Source organism: Rhinolophus hipposideros (assembly GCF_964194185.1).
Source record: "Rhinolophus hipposideros genome assembly, chromosome: X".
Classification (NCBI taxonomy): domain Eukaryota; kingdom Metazoa; phylum Chordata; class Mammalia; order Chiroptera; family Rhinolophidae; genus Rhinolophus; species Rhinolophus hipposideros.
In genome coordinates this window covers 100,399,505-100,422,653 of record NC_138046.1, presented here as the reverse complement: position 1 = coordinate 100,422,653, position 23,149 = coordinate 100,399,505, and positions in this window count along the sequence as shown.

Here is a 23,149-nt window from a genome sequence, read left to right as displayed (position 1 = left end):
CTAACTAACTAATTAACTAACGTGGTATGGAGAGAAGAGGACAATGCAGAGACACTAACTAACTAGCTAACTAATTAACTAACGTGGTATGGAGAGAAGAGGACAATGCAGAGACACTAACTAACTAACTAACTAACTAACGTGGTATGGAGAGAAGAGGACGCTGCAGACACTAACTAACATGGTATGGAGAGAAGAGGACATAGGCAGGGAGGGATGCTGCCATCAGAATGGCGGGGGAGGGGGGAACACAGATGTTTCACCTCAGCCTCAGGGAAGCCAGGAGAATAAGACACTTGACTCTCAAGGGTGGTAGAATGGTGACCAGGGACAGAGAGGAGCTGTGACAGAATGAGCCTCTGGAAACCCCACTGGGTCCAGCTCTTCCACAGTGATGTCACTCACAGGGGCACAGTCCAGCAATGGGGTCTGTGAAACTGAGCCCAGAAAGGCAAACATGTCCTGTTCAACCTGACTTCTGAGTCAGTCACCTGTCAGGGTTTCTTAGCCCTGTGCTCACTATCGTTCCTTGATTCTGGTTCACTGGAGTTCTTTTGTGATGAGAGTCTTCCCACTTATTTCAGAAGACATCTGGGGTTAAGCAGACAGGAGGTCTGTGAGAGTCCCTCAAGCTCATGTGCTCCAGTGTCACAGCCTGTGGATTGTATAGTGACCACGTGGGGCTCGAGCAACCTGCCCCTCAAACGACATGAGCTTCTCTAGGATTCCACTGTGAGGCGGTTAGGAAGACAAGCAAAACATTGAGAGCACAGTTCTTACCTGGGATTGGTGTGTGTGTGTGTGTGTGTGTGTGTGTGTGTGTGTGTGTGTGTGTGTGTGTGTGTGTGTGTGTCTGAAGGGGAAAGAAAGATCTTTGAATCTCATGTATATAATTAGACAGCATCTTTTCAGGTTATGATTTGATATATAACCATTTTTTGGGTCCTTTTTTTGGTAGAGCAAGAAAGTATTGTAATATCAATACCGTACTTTAAAAAAATTGTAACCTATTAAAATTAACAGAATAAAAACAAGCTAATTATTTCCCTGAAGCTGCTAAGTGTTGGATTCTGCTCTATGCCACCCTGTTGTGGTCTTACGAAATGCAGAATTGTAGAACCGCTTGAGTTGGTATTGGTAATCTTTTTATTTACAACTGATTTATAAATGCTAACTTTCACCTGATTTTAAATGCAATTTTATTTTTCTCCTTATTTATATATATATAATTCTTGAGATAACTTATTTATAAATCGAAAGCCACAAATTTTTAATTTAGTGTCTGGATTTACAGACCTCTGCCTCTTCATTAACTTCTTGATTTATAAACAGTGAACCAAAACTCCCAATTGATAGATGCAAAATCTTCTGCTGGATTTATGCGTGGAACCAAGAGCCCTGCTGTATGTCACTGTCACATTTGCAAATGTCCCCATTAGTTAGTGCTTTTGCTGTCTGATTTGAAAACACCTTCTCTCTTTACTATTTAATTCTGATTTATTTTTTTAATATATGGCACGTTCTGATAATTTGTTACTACAAGCACTGATTTATAAGGGCACTGAAATAAATTTTATAACATAAATTTTAAAGGCTTTGAGTTAGGTACACTATATTTTTGAAAGCTTTATGGCTGAAAAACAATTCTCAGAAGCAAAAAGTAAATTTTACATCCTACAAAACAAAACATGGACTGCTGGCCACAAGAACGTTTGTCTTTTCTCTCTATACCATCTCCCCACCCCCTGCATTAAGACTTCCCTTTTTAAACAAGTGCCTGCAGTTGTTGGCAGACTTCCAAGGGCAGAAGTATTAGTGTTTGACCTGAACACATTGATACACTTACCGTGCACTTCTAAGCCTCTTGTTGAATTTGGGGTAGGCTGCAGGTTTTATCTTGGTTTTCTCTTCTGTCTGGGCTTTTCATCTGCTTGGGACACATGGTTGCATATTTGGACTTAAATCCCCACTGGGGGAGCTCAGAACACTAGCTGGGCAACTTGTTAACTGCGTATCTGTTGAAGTTACTGTTTCCCTGGCTAAGGGCTGAGGGGCTGATGTTTATCAGTTTTATGCCCTTGCCTACTGGTGACTAAACCACTGCCCACAGTCAGAGAGAACTGATCCCCTAGGGGATCAGGGCAAGGTCTGAGGCCACGGAGTAAAGATGAGCATTTTAGAATGATAACATTCTCAGAGGTGTTATGCACGAGAAAGGGAAGCCCTTTGAATCATATCAAATCTAGCAGATCTGTGTGGTTCACTTTGTTCCTTAGGTTCCTGTTGTTTACCTTTGTACTTTGGGGAGTGGGGGCAGTGATATATATTGTATACTATCTTTACTATAAAGATTTTATCTTTCTGAATTTCCAAGAACTGAAAACTATCGAAAGTGGGCAATTAAAGGCATAGATATTCTTCTGATGAACTGACAAACAGAAGACAGAAATTGTTCTCTCTAGTCTCTACATTGCTTTGAGATTTATAGGAATCTGGGAGATGTTTGGCAAGAAAAAAGGTTGATGGACAATTTACAATATAGCACTTAAGTTTGACCGTAAAGCATTTTTTTCATAAGGCATTTTTTAACAACACAATTTTAAGAATAAAGTACTCTGTATGTTTGTATTAAAGACCGCCTTTGGAGCTATCTCTGAGCCAGGCATTTGGAAATTCAAGACATGGCTTGTGTCCTCAATGGCAAGTCCAGGATACGAGGCAAGATTCAAAACCAAAATTTGAATATTATCAGGTTGGTGCAAAAATTATTGCAGTTTAAAAGGTTAAAAATAGGGGCGGCCGGATGGCTCAGTTGGTTAGAGCGTGAACTCTGAACAACAGCGTTGCCGGTTCGATTCCCGCATGGGCCAGTGGGCTATGCCCTCCACAATTAGATTGAAGACAAAACGAGCTGCTGATGGCTCAGCTGGTTAGAGAACGACCTCTCAACAACAAGGTTGCCGGTTCAATTCCCACGTAGGATGGTGGGCTGCAGCGACTAGACTTGGAGCTGAGCAGCGCCCTCCACAACTAGATTGAAGGACAACAACTTGGAGCTAATGGGCCCTGGAGAAACACACTGTTCCCTAATATTCCTCAATAAAATTAAATATATATATATACAATCTTTACAAAAATAAAAAGTTAAAAATAATTGCAAAACCCGTAATTACCTTTGCATCAACCTAATAATAAATCTTAATGAATGGCACAAAATTTTTACTGGGAGATCGAGGGCTTCAGCCAGGTTTCCCTGCTGAGTAGCTGTGTGAGCATTACAAATACATCAGTCTTTCAGGGTCTTTTTCTCCCCCCAGATTATGTGTTTTATTTTTTAAATTAAATTTATTGGGGTGACAATGGTTAGTAAAATTACATAGGTTTCAAGTGTGTATTTCTTTAATGCATCATCTATATATCACATTGTGTGCTCACCACCCAGAGTCAGTTCTCCTTCTATCTCCATATATTTGACCCCCTTTACCCATTTCTACCACCCCTTTCCCTCTGGTAACCACTAAACTGTTATCTGTGTCTATGAGTTTTTGTTTCTTTGTCTTGTTCCTTTGTTGTTTACAGTTTTATATTCCACATGAGTGAAATCATATGATTCTCAACTTTTTCTGACTTATTTCGCTTAGCATAATAATCTCAAGATCCATCCATGTTGTCGCAAATGGCAGTATTTCATCTTTTCTCATGTCTAAGTAGTATTCCATTGTGCGTGTATTTACCACGTCTTCTTTATGCAATCATCTAGCGAAGGACACTTTAGTTGTTTCCATGTCTTGGCCACCGTGAATAATCCTGCAATGAACATCTTTCAGGGTCTCAGTTCCTCTACTTTACATAGAGAAAACCTGATTAACAAATAGTCTTTGAGCACCTATTATTTGCCAGGCACTGTCGAAAATATTGGGGAATGTGAGACCAATTAAACCACAGTCAACTTCATAGAATTAAAGTCCAGAAGAGAAGGGAGAAATTTCTATAACTAATGTTAAAAAATAAAGCTCAACTGAGTAAATTTGAAGATCTAATTGGCTTTATTAAGTGATTCGTGAATCGGGCAGCATCCCATTTAGCTCCAAAGGTTTATACAAAATGGAAGGGTTTTATAGAAAGAACGGTGGGGCAAAAGAGCTAGTAAAAATGAATGAATTATTTTTAGACCAGAACATCTTATGGGTGGGAGGGAGACTGAATGGCAAGGGTTTTTATAATGCAGATTGTTTCTTCCCTTCTTTAAGTGAGGGATGGAGAGGGCACATGTGAAAAATCACCTCGTTGGTTTTGACCAGAAAATTCCAGACTGGTTGATTAAGATTATGTTTCTGGGAGAGGATGAAATAGCAATTAGGTCAAGTATTAAATCTGGGTTTGCTGTCATGGGCTTTAGCACAAGTGATGCCATTTAGGGCCTGTGGTTTTTTTTTTTTTTCTTTAACACTAATAAGGTCACATATGTTAGAAAATTGTAAAAGAGGAGAAAAATACGTAAAGCCCAGTAATATTAGCGATTACATGATAGATGTTTGTAAATCCATAAGTAATGAATATTATGCACGTTTCTGTTACTTGTTCCACTTACTCCACACACAAATAATTACCTTTAGGGCATAGTTATCTCCCTCCAACTGTCACAGTATTTTTGCAAAGTCATGTTATTAAACTCAATGATTACTGCATTGATTTAGTGATTTCAAACAGGAAAGAGAGGGAGAAATAAAATTGAGTCAAAGAAAAAAATGAGAAAAAATTATCTAGGAGGGATTATATTTGGCATTTCTTTTTTGCATGCAAGAAAAATGGCAGTGGTGTGCCCCACTGCTATTTCAGTACTAGATTTGATCATGATGGACAAGAAGCCTTGGCACAATTGATGTTACTTCTTGAAGTATAAATGAATGTGGTAGAATAACCAGGAACTGTCTTTCCTATTTGGAAAAGGATTTTGGGTGAACAATAGGGCCATGCAATGAAGTCCCCAAAGAATAGCAACTGGCCAGGAAGTGTTGTCCTCTTGAGCAGGTCCTGGCATTGAAGATTAGGCATGAGAATAATATCTGTGAGCATTACAGAGCTCTCTTACAGTGTTGCTTCCTCCTCCTCCACTAAAAGGTTTGGGATTGCCTTATCTTCCCTAGCACAATATTCCTCAGTGCCTTGGGGGTGCAGTTGTCATGGATTTATCCGCTCAAGCTTAGGTGTGTTCCAAATTTGATCATTGCTTGACTATGACCACCAGCGGATTAACCAAATTATAATATTTTAAAACATTAACTTGGGTCCTCTCACTATCATTAGAGCAAATTTCCCAATGATAGCTTAATTGAGAAAAAAAAGTCAGTCCTTTCTTCACCTTGAAAATAGGACACTTCTAAGTAAAAATGAAAGAAAATGGTTTTATACCTGAAGTTCTTCTGGACTGGTCTTTAATTAAGACCACAATTGCATATGGGCATTAAAGTACTCGTTTCCTTCTAGCCAGTATTATCATTCTGTCCTTTTTCTGCGTTGAATGCATTTATTAGACATGAAAGTTTTGAACATAATCATGCAAATATACGCATGAAAACATAATTACCAAAATGATAAAAAAAAAAATTCAGCAGGCGGATGACCTCTTTGATAAAAAAGGAACAATAGTAGCTAATAAAACTGCCAAGTGGATATGAGAAATTCACTGCTTTCTGCAAATCTGAGAAAGGGCATTTTTAATTATTCATTACATTGATGCTCAGGAAAAAAATAAATTAAAGGCATCTCATTTTATGAGAATTTAATTCAATTTATATGCTGTCCTTCTCTACTACTATCCCCATGAGGTCTGTTTAACTATAGATCTGTTTGAAAAATAGCATCTTTCTCCTTTCCATTAGAGTTTCTTCCTGCCACAATCATCTCATATACCCCATGCTTCGGCCAGTGACATCAGACTCAATTCAATTCAGGGCCATGGCTCTCATGATAAAAGGCAAGACAGGGTTATAAACTGAATGATGTCCACGTTCTGACAGATGCTTGTGGCACAGACATGTGCTTGGGTTTGGATGTGTCCTGTTCAATTTTAGTAAGTAAGTTGAATGAATTCATGGAAAGGATGTGGATTTGTTCAATGCCTGGATGATGTGGAAATGGTAGAGTCAGCTAATACCATGTTTCCGTGAAAATAAGACCTAGCTGGGCAATCAGCTTTAATGCGTCTTTTGGAGCAAAAATTAATATAAGACCTGGTCTTATTTTACTATAATATAAGACTGGGTATAATTAATGTAATGTAATGTAATGTAATGTAATGTAATGTAATATAATACCAGGTCTTATATTAACTTTTGCTCCAAAAGACACATTAGAGCTGATTATCTGGCTAGGTCTTGTTTTCTGGAAAACACAGTATGATTGATGACAGAATCATGGGTCCAAAAGATCATGACAAGTTGGAAATTCTAGCTAAAATTAGCAAGATGATGCATTTATAAATTGCAAAGATACATATGAAGTTCTTCATTCGGGATAAAAAAAATCAATTACATATCTAAACAGGTTGGGGAAACCTTGATAAGTGGTGCATTATGTTAAAGCAACGACAACAACAATAACAATAGCAGCAACACCAAAGGAAACTAAAGTTTTAGTTGACTTCAAGTTCAATACGAGTCCCTAGTTGCAAATTCACCGCCATGAAACTCAATTTTGGAAAATGTGATGAAGTTATATAGTAAAGGTACCTTTGGGGGATGAAATACTCTAATAGGAAGTTCTTGCATTCCTTCTGATATATGACCTCATGGACTGCACATATCTTATTTGTGTCGGGGATATCAGCAGAATTGAATATAAAAATATAAGAAATTATCACCAGAAATTCTGATATCTCCTTTCCATAGCTTCCTCATTTATTGAAATGCCTCCCTTTGCTCATCTAAAATTAGAAGTAATAATAGCCAGCTTCCAGGGTTTGTATAGGGATCATTTTGATAGAGAGGACAAAATTGCATTAAAATCCAGTGTCCTAACCGATGATATTTTAAATCATGTGTTTCCATAGGTTTATCCTTAGTAAGGACATATAAGTATTTTAGCATACATAGGAAAACAGGATTTATACACTGTTAGAGGAATATAAATTGACACGGGCAACTTACATGTCCTTCAAAATTTTCACTGCACATGTTTTTGATCAAGTAATTCCATTTTGATTTTTTCCTACAGAAATACTCAGACATATGCACAAAGATACATGTATTATATAAAGGCTGTTTCCCCCAGCATTATTTGTAATAGTAAGACACTGGGAAATATCTGAAAGTTCATTCAGTGGGAAATGGCTCAGAACTTTTAATAAATCATTGTATAAAAATACTATGGAACACTATATAGTTGCTAAAAAGAATGAGGTATACCGACAAGAGAAGATGCCCATAAAAAAGCATATTATAAAATATATTAAAATTGATTCAATGTGTGCAAAAATTAACTTTTGTGAGTATGAAGAGTGCACATCTAAAGTCTGACAAATAAGTGTGCGAATTTGTTACAACAAACGATGTTGCTAACCTTTCTTGATAGCAGAGGGATTATTCATTATGAATTTGTACCAACTGAACAGTTAACCAAGTTTACCATTAGGAAGTGCTGAATAGGCTGTGTGAAAAAGTTGGATAAAAACGACCTGAACTTTTCACCAACAATTCACGGCTCTTGCATCAGGACAATGCACCAGCTCACACGGCACTGTCTGTGAGGGAGTTTTCAGCCAGTCAACAAATAACTGTATTGGAACACTCTCCCTACTCACCTGATCTGGCTTCCAATGAATTCTTTCTTTACCCAAAGATAAAGGAAATATTGAAAGGAAGATATTTTCATGACATTCAGGACATCAAGGGTAATACGACGACAGCTCTGATGGCCATTCCAGAAAAAATTCCAAAATAGCTTTGAAGGGTGGACTAGGCACTAGCATCGGTGCATAGCTTCCCAAGGGGAGTACTTCCAAGGTGACTGTAGTGATAGTCAGCAATGAGGTATGTAGCACTTTTTCTAGGATGAGTTCGTGAACTTATTTGTCAGACCTCGTATTTTATTTATACATGTATATACGCATGTGTGTATATATACATACATACAGACAGATATACCTGTATATGGCAGACAAGAATCCATGGTCTCTCACATTTTGCAATCTTGTATCAGCTTCTGTTTTGGACTATCTTTCCAGGATGTGGGTGTGGCAAATAGCCTTGGGAGATACAAACAGTGTTGTCCTCTGGGACAGGAGGTGGAGGACTGATGTTTTTTTGCTATCCAGAATACCAAAGAGAACGTCTCCCTCAGAGTAAAGGCTGGGCTGGTTTAACCCCTTTAAGAGACTGTGGTTTCCTAAAGTTAGGGTTCCTCATGCATTCAAATGCTACCTTTTGCTACCTCTTTGAGTATGGGTGTGTGGGAGGGAGTAGTCACCAAATTTTCCACCTGAGGTAATAAAGGGAGTAAATGTGGCAATTTCAGCCACTCCATGAATAACTATTGCATTGGCTTTCCCTGTTTACATCCAGAGGGCAGAGCTAGAAGAAATCATTGAGAGGCAGTTACAAAGAAAAGAGAGATATAATTTGGATTATTAAAAGGAGAAATTTTCAAACGTTAAACAAAATAAATAGTTAACTTTCCCATTTAGTACATCACTGTTGCTCACCTTAACTCAGGGTTGTTTTCCTCATTATTCTTTTCTCAATAAAGTGTCATGATCTGCATCTGGTGCTTCAATCCTTGATTAGATTTAGTGTTCTAAGTGCTTAAATGGCCTTCTCAAATGAACTTGATCTTTCTCACCTTTCCCCAGCTCTCCCTCTCCACCCATATGATTGGCCTCATCTGAGCAGCTCTCCATTCACGTCTCTTTTCTTGTTCACAGAAGTGGGGTCAAAGGGCCAGGATTTAACATGAGAATTGGGTGCAGCCTTTTGTCTAATTGAAATAGTAAACAAAAACTTTTGATTGTGGGGCCGTGGAAGTCAGAAGGCCACTCAGCCTGCTTGATTCTGGGCTCTCAGTATCTCTCCTCTGGACCAAAGGCTCATGGAATCTGCCAGGTGGTCTCGATCGTCTGGTGGTAGTGCTCCACTTTGAGGATCAGGGCCAAAACCCCATTGAATAATACAGGATACCTTTATTTTCTGCACCTCATAGACCTTTGTCATGCAGGGTCTCTGGTCCCGCTCCCCACATAAAAACACAGAACATGGTGAGGCCAAAAAGGAACACCCACGGAGCCATAGGTAGGGGAGTCATACCACTATAGTCTCGCTGGCGGCTGGGTTGGAGACACAGGAAGCAGGAGCCACACGATCCGCAACCCGCGTCTGCTTCTCTGCCAACCATCCTCACTTGCTAACTGCAAACCGCCTCTCTGCAATCTGTATCCACACACTCTGCCATCCGCGCTTGCTGCTCAGCCACCATCTTCTTGCTACCCACCCCCCATTTGCTGCTAGCGTAGCCATGGGAGTTATATTAGTGGCCAATGGCTCACTGGTTACAGCTGACAGCCAACTAGCCACAGCTGATGGCCATCCAATCACAGTTGATGGCCATTTACTACCTGAGCCAGCACCTTTCCACCTGAGGGCGACAGCCTGGAAACTGTATTCTGGCTCTGTCCCCACAACCTTCCTTGGAAAGGTGATAGGGAAAATCTTCCTAGCTGGGCTAGGAAGGACTGTAGTAATTCTGGGTCCCTGGCCTGGTACCACTGTAATGCCATTCTAACAGGACCTCAATCATTACCGCTTCCCAGCAATTACTGCCAGGAATAGTGATGACGAATATCTTCCATTGGGCCAGAGAGATTAGAGATCTTGTATGAAGTTTCTACAGAATAGTCCATTTATAGAAGAATTGTTCTTTGTAGTGTCTTCACATATCACAAATATTAGTAAAATTAAGGTTGTAAAATGGAGTTATAAAAAAATGTTTATCTGCAAATGCATACATCTTAAAATATATTTGGTATGTCTCAATGTTTTACACACCAAATTACCAGTGAAGCCTATGTGTCAGGGAAATCTGAGAAGATAAGTATCAGACAAATCTCCAGTGTGGTTCAAAATCATTTTGTCACAAGCATAACAGCCTAATGTCCACAGTGGTAAACAATACATTAATTTGTTTCCTTCCTGTGATTTTCTATTCTTCCCTTTTCACATGTGAAAAGCAGCCATAATGCCTGCATGTGTCTTAGAGTAATTATTGGAGTTTTCTGACCTTTACCATTGGTGTCTTTATCTTCCTTATGGGCCTGTTTCCATTTTATGGATACATCATGCTATCAAAATCTCCAGACAGGGAAGATGAGGGCTGGCCTGTCCTCCTCCAGCAATGCTAATAGAATCTCAGTACCTTTTGTTAACTCTTTGGAAATGTCGAGCAATGATTTACAAACTCCTCACCCCTGTGGGGCCTTTGTAAAAAGTCCCCCAGATGGTTTGAAACACTCTTGAACAGTGCAATGCAGGATGCAGGGTTATGGATCGCAGGAAATATCTCGGAGGCTTTCTGCACTCAGGGTGAGGCGTGAAATGTCTATAAAAATGGGGATAAAAGAAAAAATAATAGAACCCAGACTTGAAGCCAGTACCTTAGAATTCTCAAGAGTGAAGCTGTGCAAAAAAAAAAAAAAATTCCTATAGTTTGGAATGTGATGTTTAATTGGACCTGAATAAATATCAAATAGGTATATTACAGAAAAAAATAGGATCAAAGATCACTCACACATATGAACACATACATTACATATTCCAAATACATGCAAACATTCTTTTTCGGGGAGATTTTCAAAACAGCATATTTTAGAGAAAGAATCAGCAAAGTTTTTCTAAAAAGGAACATAGTATTTATTTTAAGTTTTGCAGGTTATAGCCAGTCTCTCTCTAAACTCCTTATCGCTACTGTTGTAGCTGGAAAGCAACCATAAACAATATGAAAATGAATGTGTGTGGCTGGCTTCCAAAAACTATTTATTGGCACTGACATTTGAAAATCACAATTTTCATGTCATTAGATATTATTCTTCTTTTCATTTTGTTCAACTATTTAAAAATGTAAAAGCCATTCTTCACTTGATAACTGTTCAGAAACAAGAGGTGAGCTGGAATTGCCTACAGATCATAGTTTGCTGATCCTTGCATTAGAGGGTCAAGATCCAGGAGATAAAGCACAATTTTATGACATCTAAAATTGGAAAATGTTTTAGATATGAGAAAATCTTCTGATACTTAATTAACAAAATTCACTCATCTTAATGGATGTGGCTATTTTAAAGTGCTAAAATAATCACAAGTTAGCACCGTATTTTTTTACCTTTCTTCTGTTGTGTTACACAGCATATTTCTCATCCTCTGCCAAGTAACCAGCAGTTTTGACTGTGTTTTCTTAACTATTCTGCACCAGAGAGACATCATCTCCATTTGAAATTTAATATGTACGGAAAATAACTACCATAAATGGCTATCATACCTAAATTACTAAATAGAGGTAAAAACAAAGAAATCTACATCATGTCCTTATCATATACCTGTCATCACATTCGACTTTCCATTTGCTGAACTATTTTATTTAATTACTGACCTTCAGCCAAAATTCTCATCAACATAACTACATCATTGCTAGAGTTTTAAAGTGAAAACAAACATTGAGAGAATCTTAAGCTATGTATGTATATTAAGTTAACACGTATATTAATTTAGTCCCTCAAATGCAAAAAAATAACGTTTAAAAGAAATCAATGGCTAGAAAAGGAAACAAGAAAATGTAAAATAAAACTTAGAAATTGTCATACTGTATTAACTCAAGGCTTTTGTGTTCACTCTTCCTGTGTTCATTTTCTTCTTTTTTCCCTAATGGCACTTGTATTAGTTATCTGTTGCTGCATAATAAATTATCATAAATACAATGGCTTAAAACAACATACATTTATTATCCATTGTTTTTGTGGGTCAGGAGTCTGGGCACAGCTTATCTGGATTCTCTGCTCATTCTAGTCTCAGAAAACTGTAATCAGGGTGTCCACTGGCCTGTGTTCTCATCTGGAGCTCAGCATTCTCTTCCAAACTCATGTGGTTGTTGGCAGAACTCAGTTCCTTGTGGTTCCTTGAGATTGTAGGACTGAAATTTCTGCTTTCTTCCAGGCTTTCTTTGCAGTCCCTAGAAGCCCCCACATGTCTTGCTAAATGGATCTCTCAAGACATAGCAGCTTACTTCCTTGAGGCCAGCAGGAGACTCTCTCTTGCTCCAGTGTACTAAGAGGGAGTCTTAAGGGAGTAACCCGTCACCTTTGCTATTTCTATTGGCTAGGAGCAAGTCATAGGTTCCAGTTGACTTTAAGGGGTGGAGATTATATAAAGGCAAGACCCACTGAAGGTCACCCTAGGGTGTGTCCACTAAACTACTACTAACACTGATCCAAAATAATCTCTGCGACTCAAATATTAGTTATATAAGAATAATATTGGGGTATGCTCTTAGAGAGTGGCTATACTATGGTTCTATAATCCAATCTGTAAATATTTCTTACAAGCCCTCCAATTAGAATGCAAAATTATAGGTCAGGGTATCTCAGTCCGGGCACTCCTGACATTTTGGTGGGATAGTTCTTTGTTGTTATAGTAGGCCTGGCCTCTACCAACTACATGGCAGTAGCAGTCCCTCCTTTAGTTGTGACAACAAAAGATGTCTCCAGACATTGTCAAATGTCCCCCAGGGAGCAAAATTATCCCTGGTTAAAAAAGCACTGCTATAGATAATTCCAGTCTTTACTTTTGTAAGAGTAATCTGAGCCAGTCTTAGAATCATTGAACCATAGCACATGAATGTTCCACTGATCCTTAGAGTATTTTCAGAGAAGAGAGAAATAAATGAATTGGGGATGTATTTTGAATACTTTTGAAGGTATGGAGAAAAATAAATCTAGGAAAGAATACATTTCTGGCTTGGCCAACCTTATAAATGGTAGAACTATTAACTGAAAAATGGAATGCAGGTAGAGGTACAGGTCTTAGGGCTATACAGAAGAAGGAAAGAAAGAAGGAAAATGGCATGCTGAATTTGACTTTTTTAGGGAATATCAAAGTGGCTATAGGCAACAAACAGTTGTATATGTAAATTGAAGATCTGGGGTCAATTTAGAACCAAGGGCCATTGGTATTTAAATGATAGTTAAAAGGAAGAAAGGGGTGGATGAAATCACTCAGGCACAGCACGTAAAATGACCAGAGCAATGGTCTGGATAGAGCCCCTATGATATGAAAGGTAAGGCAGGAGGTAGGGAAAGAGAAGTCAATTATAGACTTCAAATAGGAACAGAGTTAGGATGAGGAACAGGAGAAAAAGAGAATGATACCGTAAAATTAAAGGTAGTTGATAGTTTAACCAAAGGAATGTGATAACTCGTGCCAAAAATGCAGCAAGATATGTATTGGATTTGACAGTATGAAATCACTGTCTTGGATTTTTCCATGTGAAGTCTGGAGGCGCATCGTTCAAAGCTCAGTAAGTCTCATTACTCAATGACAGATGATCACTTGCTTCAATGAGGGCAGTTCATACTGATCTTCTCTTACGAGACTTGCTAGGGCTCTTGCCATGCAATAATAGGATGCAATTTTGCATTCTATCACTGTTTTATCAAATATCTTGGCTTTCAGCTCAAAGGGATCTCAAGAGATGTGTGAACTTCTTTTGCTCAACTTTTGTCCTGAATTTTACAGAGACCCCATGAAAAAAGTCTTGTTTAAAGCTTGCTTAAGACCACAGTTGTGAAGAACAGAGACAACCAAAATTTGAGACAATTAACTTCTAAAGAACACCATTGATTTTCAATTCGTTTTTCTTTACTCTTGTCCATATGTCAATGTATATAACTTTGTTAAGTATTTGCATTCTAGTAGTCTATATAAGAGCTGCCAAGTGTTTTATTTGGGTCTTATATGAAAATAGTATGTATTTCTAGAAGTGTATTATTTTGAATCTGTTTTTTAAAATCCAGTCATTTATTTGAATAAATTATAATGCTCATTATATCAATACTATCAGAGAGTATAAAAAGAAATCAGTGGTGTCCCCCCTCTATCACACTCCAGTTCCACCCCTGCAGCGTAACCATTGTTTGGAATCTGACGTGTTTTGTTTCATCCTTTTTTTTTTTTTTTTTTATTCACATGTATAAAAACAAATATACCCCTATATAGCTGGGGATTTAAAAAAACAAATTTTATGCAATTAGTATGATAAAATACATATTATTGTGTGTCTTTTAAAAAATTTAACTCTGTAACAGGCACATCCCTTCAATACATTTGGATCTACCACATTCAGTGTAAATGTGGTATTTCAGAGCACTGATATGAAGTTATTAATTTAGTCATTTATCCACTGACACATATTCATGTAGTGTTCAATTTGTTACAAGCAATGCTTTAATAATCAACATTTATGGCTTAGATGGGCACACTCAAGTAACAGTGTTTTTTTTGTTTGTTTTTTATTTAAAGTGTTGTTATATTGGGAGGGCATCTCACACTTTCCCGGATCTAGCTTTTCTCTCTCTCTCATTTTCCGGGACTACCACTATTTTTTAGTTGACTTCTGAGTACATTTCACAATCCCTTAGATCACTCATCTGTCAATCATAGCAGGCTTTAAAGGTTGAGGTTTAGGGTTCAACATGTTTTGGAATTATTTGTTGCTAAGTATTCTCAGTCATTTAAACTTTCCTCTGTGTTTTGGTATTTCTTGACTTGCCAGGTGCTTACAGTGCCACTAGCTTATGTCCAGGCAATCAGGATTTTTCAATCTATAGCAGCTAAAAATGGTATATGCTTGGTGCTGCTAGTGTTAATGTCAAAGTGGGCATGGATAGTCTTTAACTGAAACAACTAATGAAGCTAAAATAAAATCCACTCCTTTCACTTGATCTTAGCTACTATCAGTTATATCATTCATTATGGAATGCTTTGGAAAATCTGAGTACTTAGCTAATGGTTTTATTCTGCTCCAGTTTTCTTCACCCACTTTTACCCTTTCAAAAACGTTTTTTTCCTTTTCTCCACCAGATTTTAGGAAGTTGATGAGCCTAAGATTGTATGAGATTAGAATACCAGAAAAATAAGGACCAGGAAATTTAGAAAATTACTTAAAGAAGTCGTATTCAGAGCCAATGGTCCCTGTGTCCCTCCCTGAATCCTCTTTCACTACTAAATTTCTTAATGTAGTCAAGTATTACAACCTAGAAAAATCTATAGGAATTTTGAGTGAGACAAATTCCCTTGATTCCCATTCATTCTATTTCATGCCACATAATTGCTAAGAATAACTGGTTCCTAATACATATTTTAAACATTAGATTTTGTGTGGAAATTAGGAAGAACTGAATTACATAATATTTTTTCTCTTTAATAATTGTGCTATGTAAAAAGATCAAAGGGTTCAGAATTGGGCTCTAGTCAGAGCTATTTACTGGCCATGTGATCTTAGTCAAATCATTTAACCTCTTTCAGGCTTGGTTTCTAATATATAAATTGAAGAGGAGGGGAATAGATTCTCCAGAGAATTTTCTAACTCCAAAATTGCCTGACCCTTTAATTCTATTGAGGATAGAATCTCATTAAACTTGGACCAGTGGCATTCCCTTAAAATGAAAATGTCTTAGTATGATTGCCATTGTAATGTGCAAATGTTCTGAAATTAAATCAATAAAGTGAAATCCTTGCTGCTCTTTCATATGCACGGTTATATTGTGTGATGTTAAACAGCTGCTGTATTCTATCATGGCTGTAGCCTTTCAGTTCTGGTTGAAATGACTCCTGTGTGTATACTGAGAAATAAGGCTAATGCATGATTCAGCACCTTTATAAATCAAAGATTCTATTACAGGCAGAAAATAGCTCAACAATAGCTATTCTATTACACTTCAATGGCATTAGAAAAGAAGATAATATATCAAGTGGAAAACACAGGTCCTCCCTTTTAATTCTGCAATACAATAAAAAGGCTATTTTGGCTTTAGAAGTTTCTTCTGTCCAGTGGTTAAGTGCATTGACACCTATGTCCAATGACATTGTCCAAGATGTACCTCTATTTTTTCAGAATACCAATTCTCTTCTATGCTTTGGTAAAGAAACTGACTCTACTATGCAGAGTACAGAGGATCATTTTTTTCAGTCTAGCTCAACTGGAATTTTACTTTCTGCTGCCTAACAGGGAGCAACTGCACAAAATATGAATTTGGAGAACAATATATATGTCTTTTTATATTTGTATATAAAGCGAGTTGATTTAATAAAATAATTATACTTAATATTTTAGGTGCAAAATGATCCCAAAGGAATTTATTGCTGTGTAGTCTAGTCCCACTCTTCCAGTTGTACCCTAAGGTCCCAGGGCTATGTTTTATCATATGGAGATGAGTTAGACATTTATCCTTAATATTTCCTCCACCATTTTAAGACAATGAGCTTGACACGGTCATTAAAGTTGCTATTTAAAAACCAATAATTGAAGGCCCCATATATAGTAGGTTGAGTAATTCACTTGACCCCAGTAACTGTTTGCTCAGAATTTCAAACTTAAAAGATTTGGTATAGGCAATAAATTAATTTTACAAAAAGCATGATATTAATAAATGAATAAATGAAGCCTGTTTGTCACAAATTAGAACATCACATATGTGGACGGAAAAAGGGCCACATACTAAACCTGACAGGCTCAGGGGAGGACAGCATGGCAGGCCCTACACACTCAGAGACTGAAATGAACCACATAGGATGGTCTGCACATAAAAATTCCTAACTAAAAGCAGTTCATGGCCAGTAGTCACATCCTTGGCTTGTAGCTTCCTTGACAAAGGTCAATCTTCACCTTAAGTGAGTCTGTCTGTTACCTTTTTTGCGTCTAAGATAACTTACCTTTGCAATGTCAGAGTAATCCCTTTTTCTGGACCCCTCAGATCACACCGGAGTAGGAAACTACAGAATCCCTCATTGTTGTTCTTGTCCTCTGATGACCATCTCTATGTGCTGTAAAATGCTAACTAGTAACTATACTGTACCCACCAATGTAAAAGAAGTATCTGTCTCTCTGTTTTACTTTTTATCCAATCCCAGAGTGTTCCCCGCTTTGCTTTCTCCCACCCCCTCAGTCTACCACCAATGGATTTCATGTAACCCACCTCCTTTGATTCTAATGTATAAGTTGCAAACCCACCATTTTCTGGAGCATTTTCTCAATCCATTGAGATTTTGCTTCCTGACTATTGTCATCAGTTTGCCTCAAATATACTCTTATAAGCTTTCTCTTAAACTGGATGTTTTTTTTTTTCATTGACACATACTAGATGGCAGCAACTGTGAAAAAATATATGATGAGTCCTATGTTGTAAAATTTCAAAATTTATAATATTAAAACAGAAAGGACAGGGCTAAGCCCAATTTGTAGACATTTTTGGAAGATAGGAAGGTTTCAGAATGAGGCAGTGAACGATGTAGAAGGAACGACGGGGGGTAAAAATAAGTATTCTCAAAATTATAACCCCCAGCAGGCCCTAAATCTGGCTGTTATCTGGATTGTCTTATTAAAGTCATTCAGTTTTGAATGTAGACATTGAAAACACTTAATGAGAAAATAGTGTTTCCTTGAGAACTTGATAGAATACAGTTCTAAAGATGTAAATTTGTGCATGACCATGTTTTATTTTTTCTCTTTTGCAACTAGTATTCATGAATATAGAGACTATTTCTTATTTTCCATGAACAGCAACATATTCAACTTCGGTTCTTATTATGAGAAGGTTAAATAATGTTTTAACATCAACTTGGAAAGTGGAATCTACACACACACCCTATTATCACAGGAACGTTCTTGTATAATAATAGATTACAAAATGCATTTGGCCAATAGAAACTATACTCTTAGGAGCTACATAAAATTAACCTGACAGATTAAAGTAGTCCACAAGTATTTAATTCTAAACAATATTTCACAAAATAGATAGGCATGAAATAATTTAGTAATTTAAAACTAGAGTTGACTTCACTGTTTTATTTTTATAGTGGAATAAATCTGCTATTTCTGAAACCCAAAGAAATGACACATTAATACACCCTCAGTGAAGTAAAATCAATCACTTCAGGTCACTGCTTGACTTTGTGGGTTAAAATTGCTTTCAAAATCGTATTATTAGCACTTTGCATTGGAGGCTTCTAACTCCATTACCAAAGAGGTGAAATTTCCCTTTTTATGATGGCTTGCTCCCTTTCAAAATGCAAAGTTTCAAGTACAGGCCACTTTGAGTAGACTTGATTTTACGAAATTGAAAGAGAGTGAGCTCATTGTCAGTAACTTGTCTCACGGCAAACTTTCAAAATGTACAAGTTATGGAAAAATGCTGGAAGAATAGATAGCTAAATGAATCACTGGCTCATTTAAGGATGAAATGCTTTTGAAATAGGTTGCTGTGTTTATGGTTGGCTCTTTTTACCTTTTTATCACCTTCTTACTTTAGATCTCCCACAAGTTGCAGAAGAATAAACGAGGGAATCCACTTCTGTTATTTTATTTTACTGCCAAATCCATACTCTAATTTCTTTTCCACATGCTGTTTTCCAAGTGTCGTGAGATTAGAGGGTTGTTTGTTTTCACTCAGTTTTAAGTGTTTCTTCATATGAGAAATGAACTGGATTATGTGTGTGCATACCTGGTGTATCTCCAAGGGAAACAACAACAAAAATAGTTCACCAATCAACAGGTTTAAAATCCAATAGAAATGTTTTCAATGTAATGCAATCCTTTACTGCAGAGTTGAGCAAAGCATGTTTACTTACCTTATTTCTTCATTCCTTTTCATTTCCATATGAAAAATAGTTTTGCTTTCATCTGTTTTTTTATTTATGTGTGCATTACATCAAGAAACTACATAATACAATTTATATATTGGAACTGAAAGAATAATGTTATCAACACGAAACTATCTAAAACTATCTATCAACAGAGTAATAAAGATTATATATTATTCTTGAAGTAGCATCTTTATCAGGGCTGGATTTGTTTTTCATCCAAAATAATTTCATCACTCCCTATCATTCTTTAACTAAATATGCTCCTTTGAATAGAACTGAATAAATTATTTTGCTTGAATAGGACATCTTGTTTCATTAAGGAAACTAATTTCTGCTCCTCAGAAAATTTCAACTGAACCTTGGGGAGTAGTATCTACAAAATTTAAAAAGAAAAAAAAAGAAGGATGTGTCTGCTTTATATTTAATTTCATTTTAATTGTAATTTTCCAATTTAGGAAATGTACATTTAAGCGACATCTGCACAGCATAAAGTTGAAAAATTAGTTGAAATTAGCTAATGGATTTAAGTTTAAATATTCTAAGAAAAAGTCAGACCTCAATGTTCCCTATTGGGAAGAGATAATAAATAGCCTGTACCAATTTGTGATCCCCACACAGAAACCTACGCAGTTGAGGAACTGAGATAAGGTGAGGGAGAGCAGAGTTTGCCACCCTAAAATATACCTTTTGGGATATTGATTATTTTCCGCTGGTTATTTTTTAAGGAAAAAAAAATCTCAAGAAGAGTTCTTTAACCTCCCCCTTATCTGCCTAAAAGAATTCAGATAGAAACACCTGCTCCAGGAAGGGAGATCACTTTAGCATAGTATAAACTAAGTCTGACAGACTGGGAGGAATCTAGCAAAGTCTGTGTGTTAGACTCCCCTCTGTATCCATTTGTTTCTGGGGGGCCCCGCGAGAATTTGTTTACCACGTTTGCTCCTTCCCATCTACCGGTGAATTGCCTACTTTCCCTTAAAAGTCCCAGACCCCTGCTCCCCTTCTCCTTAGTCCAGTATGGTAATAAGGCTCAACTACCCAGTGTGTCCTCAGGTCCCCTATTCTTGTGGAACCTCCACATGTACATATGTAATAAATGTGGTTATTTTCTCTTGTTAATCTGTCTCATGTCAATTTGACTATTAGACCAGCCAGAAGAGGGTAGAAGGAAAATTATTTTTCCTCCTCGGCAAAGGCAAGAGGAACAATCTAGCAGAAACACTGGGAAAATATTGCATTAGAAGTTCTGGTGCGAGACGTCATCAAAATGGCGGCGTGAGGTGAGCCTCTGTAACGCTCCCCTGGAATTTACAACGAATCGGACAACAATAACTCCACAAAGGACTCCCTGCACAGCAGACAGGCAAGACGAAGAGGCCCACTACTGAATTCACCTACAGGTGGGAGAATCATGCGAGCGCGGGGAGGAGGGAAGGGAGAAGTGCAGAGACGAGCCAAGCGGGCGCAGGACGCAGACCTAGCTCAGAGCTACGAGCTCGCAGCACCCCAGAACTACCGCAGCTGTGGGAGAGGGAAGGACTCGGACTGCTAGGGCTCCGCTTACGGCCCACAGGGCTGAGGGGGCAGCATATAACACGGCTGAACCCAACACTGACGTCAGAGACCTCGGAGCAAAGACTGAGGGAAGAGGGCTGAAAATGGTGGTTTAAGCCCTCACTGCCGAGCAGAGAAAAGAAGCCTTAGGAACTGAGACTAGCTACCCCCTCCCTACCCTCCCAGAGCTCACCCCGCCCCCAACTGCCCTGCTAGAAGCAGAACAGTAGCAGTGTCAGATCAAAAGGACAGAGTGTTTGCTGTTCTGAGAACTGTGGACGATAGACACAGATTCGCAGCCAAACTAGTTCCGGGAAAGGGGAGGAGGCTGTGGAAGCAGGACCCACTATGGTGGTGGTCGCTGTCATTGCTCTGGGCCACCTCTCACAACTCACCCCGCCCCTGGCCCCACCTATCTGGGCGGATCCCTGCAGGAGTAAACAGAGCTGCTGAAACATACGGGCTCTGATTCGGGTGCAGAAAGAGCCTTGGAACTTCAAAAGCTCTCCGCATCCCCACAGGGACGTGGCGCCCTATGAACTAGGCGAACTGTTAACAGAGGAGAAGCCCGTCTCCCAGGGAATCCCCCCATTGTGTGAGAAGCTGGAATAGTGCAGAGAAAACAGCGCTACTGTGTGAGAGAGGAAAAAAAAAAAGGCTGCAGTCGGAGAGAAAATAAAACATTCTACCAACAAGTACTGGAAAAAAAAAAAAGAAAGACCTGTTCCTATCAACCTGTTACAGAAGCCACTCCATTTGATGTCTAGGAAGAGAAGTAATAAATCAGTAATTGCCATGAATAACCAAGGCAAAAAGACAGCTCAGAAAGAAAGTGAAAAGTCTCCAGAATAGGAACTTAAAGATATGGAAATATGTGACATAAAAGACAGAGATTTCAAGATTACAGTTCTGAAATAACTCAACGAGATGCAAGAAAACACAGAAAGGCAATTTAATGAACTTAGAAACACAATCAAAGAACAACATGAGCATTTTACGAAAGAGACTAAAATTTTCAAAAAGTACCAAATGGAATTTCTGGAGATTAAGAACTCAATAGAAGAAATTAAGAATGAAACAACCAGCTTAGGTAGTAGAGTTGACCAGATGGAGGAAAGAATCAGTGACATCGAAGATAGAAACCTGGAAATTACACAGATGGAAGAAGAAAGAGACTTGAGACTTAAAAGAAATAAAAGAACTCTATAAGAACTTTCTGACTCCATCAGAAAGAGCAATATAAGAATAATGGGCATACCAGAAGGAGAAGAAAGAGAGAATGAAACAAGAGAATATATTCAAACAAATTGTTGATGAGAACTTCCCAAAATTGTGGACAGAACTGGATCCTCGAATCCAAGAAGCAAATAGAACACCTAATTACCTCAATCCCAACAGGCCTTCTCCAAGGCACATTGTATTGAAGCTGTTTAAAATCAATGACAAAGAAAGAATCCTCAAGGCAGCCAGGGAAAAGAAGACGGTAACCTACAAAGGAAAATTCACTAGATTATCTTCAGATTTCTCAGCAGAAACTTTACAAGCCAGGAGGGAGTGGAACAAAATATTCAAACTATTGAAAGAGAGAAATTATGAGCCAAGAATAATATATCCAGCAAAGATATCCTTTAGATATGAAGGAGGAATAAAGACCCTTGCAGACATACAGAAGCTGAGGGAATTTTCTAATACACGACCTGCACTACAAGAAATACTAAAGGAGGCTATTTGACCACCATCAACAGGGACAATTTGTGGCAACATAAAAAGGGGGAGAGTAAAGGCCTGAACCGGAATATGGGAATGGAGAAAGTAACCGTGCTGAAGAGAATGGAATATTCTAAATATCAAACTTTCTTTTACATAAATTTAAGGGTAACCACTCAAAAAAAATCCAGAACTGAAATATATACTGTAATAAAAGAAGAAACAGAGGGAAACATCATAGAATACCACCACACAGAAATAATAGACAACAACAAAAAGGCAAAGAAACAATGGAGACATAGCCTTAGCAGAAAACTAAAGATAGAATGACAGGAAATCCTCACGTATCAATAATCACCCTAAATGTAAATGGACTGAACTCACCAATAAAAAGGCACAGAGTAGCAGATTGGATCAGAAAACTAAACCCAACCATATGCTATCTCCAAGAGACACATCTCAGCTATAAGGACAAGCAGACTCAAAGTGAAAGGGTGGAGATTGACACTGCAAGCAAATGGTACCGAGAGAAAATCAGGTGTAGCCATAATGATATCAGATGAAACAGTCTTCAGGGTGAAAAAGGTAACAAGAGACAAAGATGGACATTTCATAATGGTAAAGGGGACTATACAACAAGAAGACATAACAGTCATCAATATTTGTGCCCCCAATCAGGGAGTAGCAAAATACACCAAGCAACTACTAACAGAAGTAAAGGGAGAAATTGACCAAAACACAATTATACTAGGGGACTTAAATACATGATTGACAGCTATGGATAGATCATCCAAACAGAAAATAAATAACTAAATAGCTGCCCTAAATGACACATTAGATGAGATGGACATAATTGACCTGTATAGAACACTTCATCCTAAAACATCAGACTATACATTCTTTTCGAGTGTACGTGGAACATTCTCAAGGATAGACCATATATTGGGACATAAAATCAGCCACAGCAAATTTAAGAAGACTGAAATCATACCAAG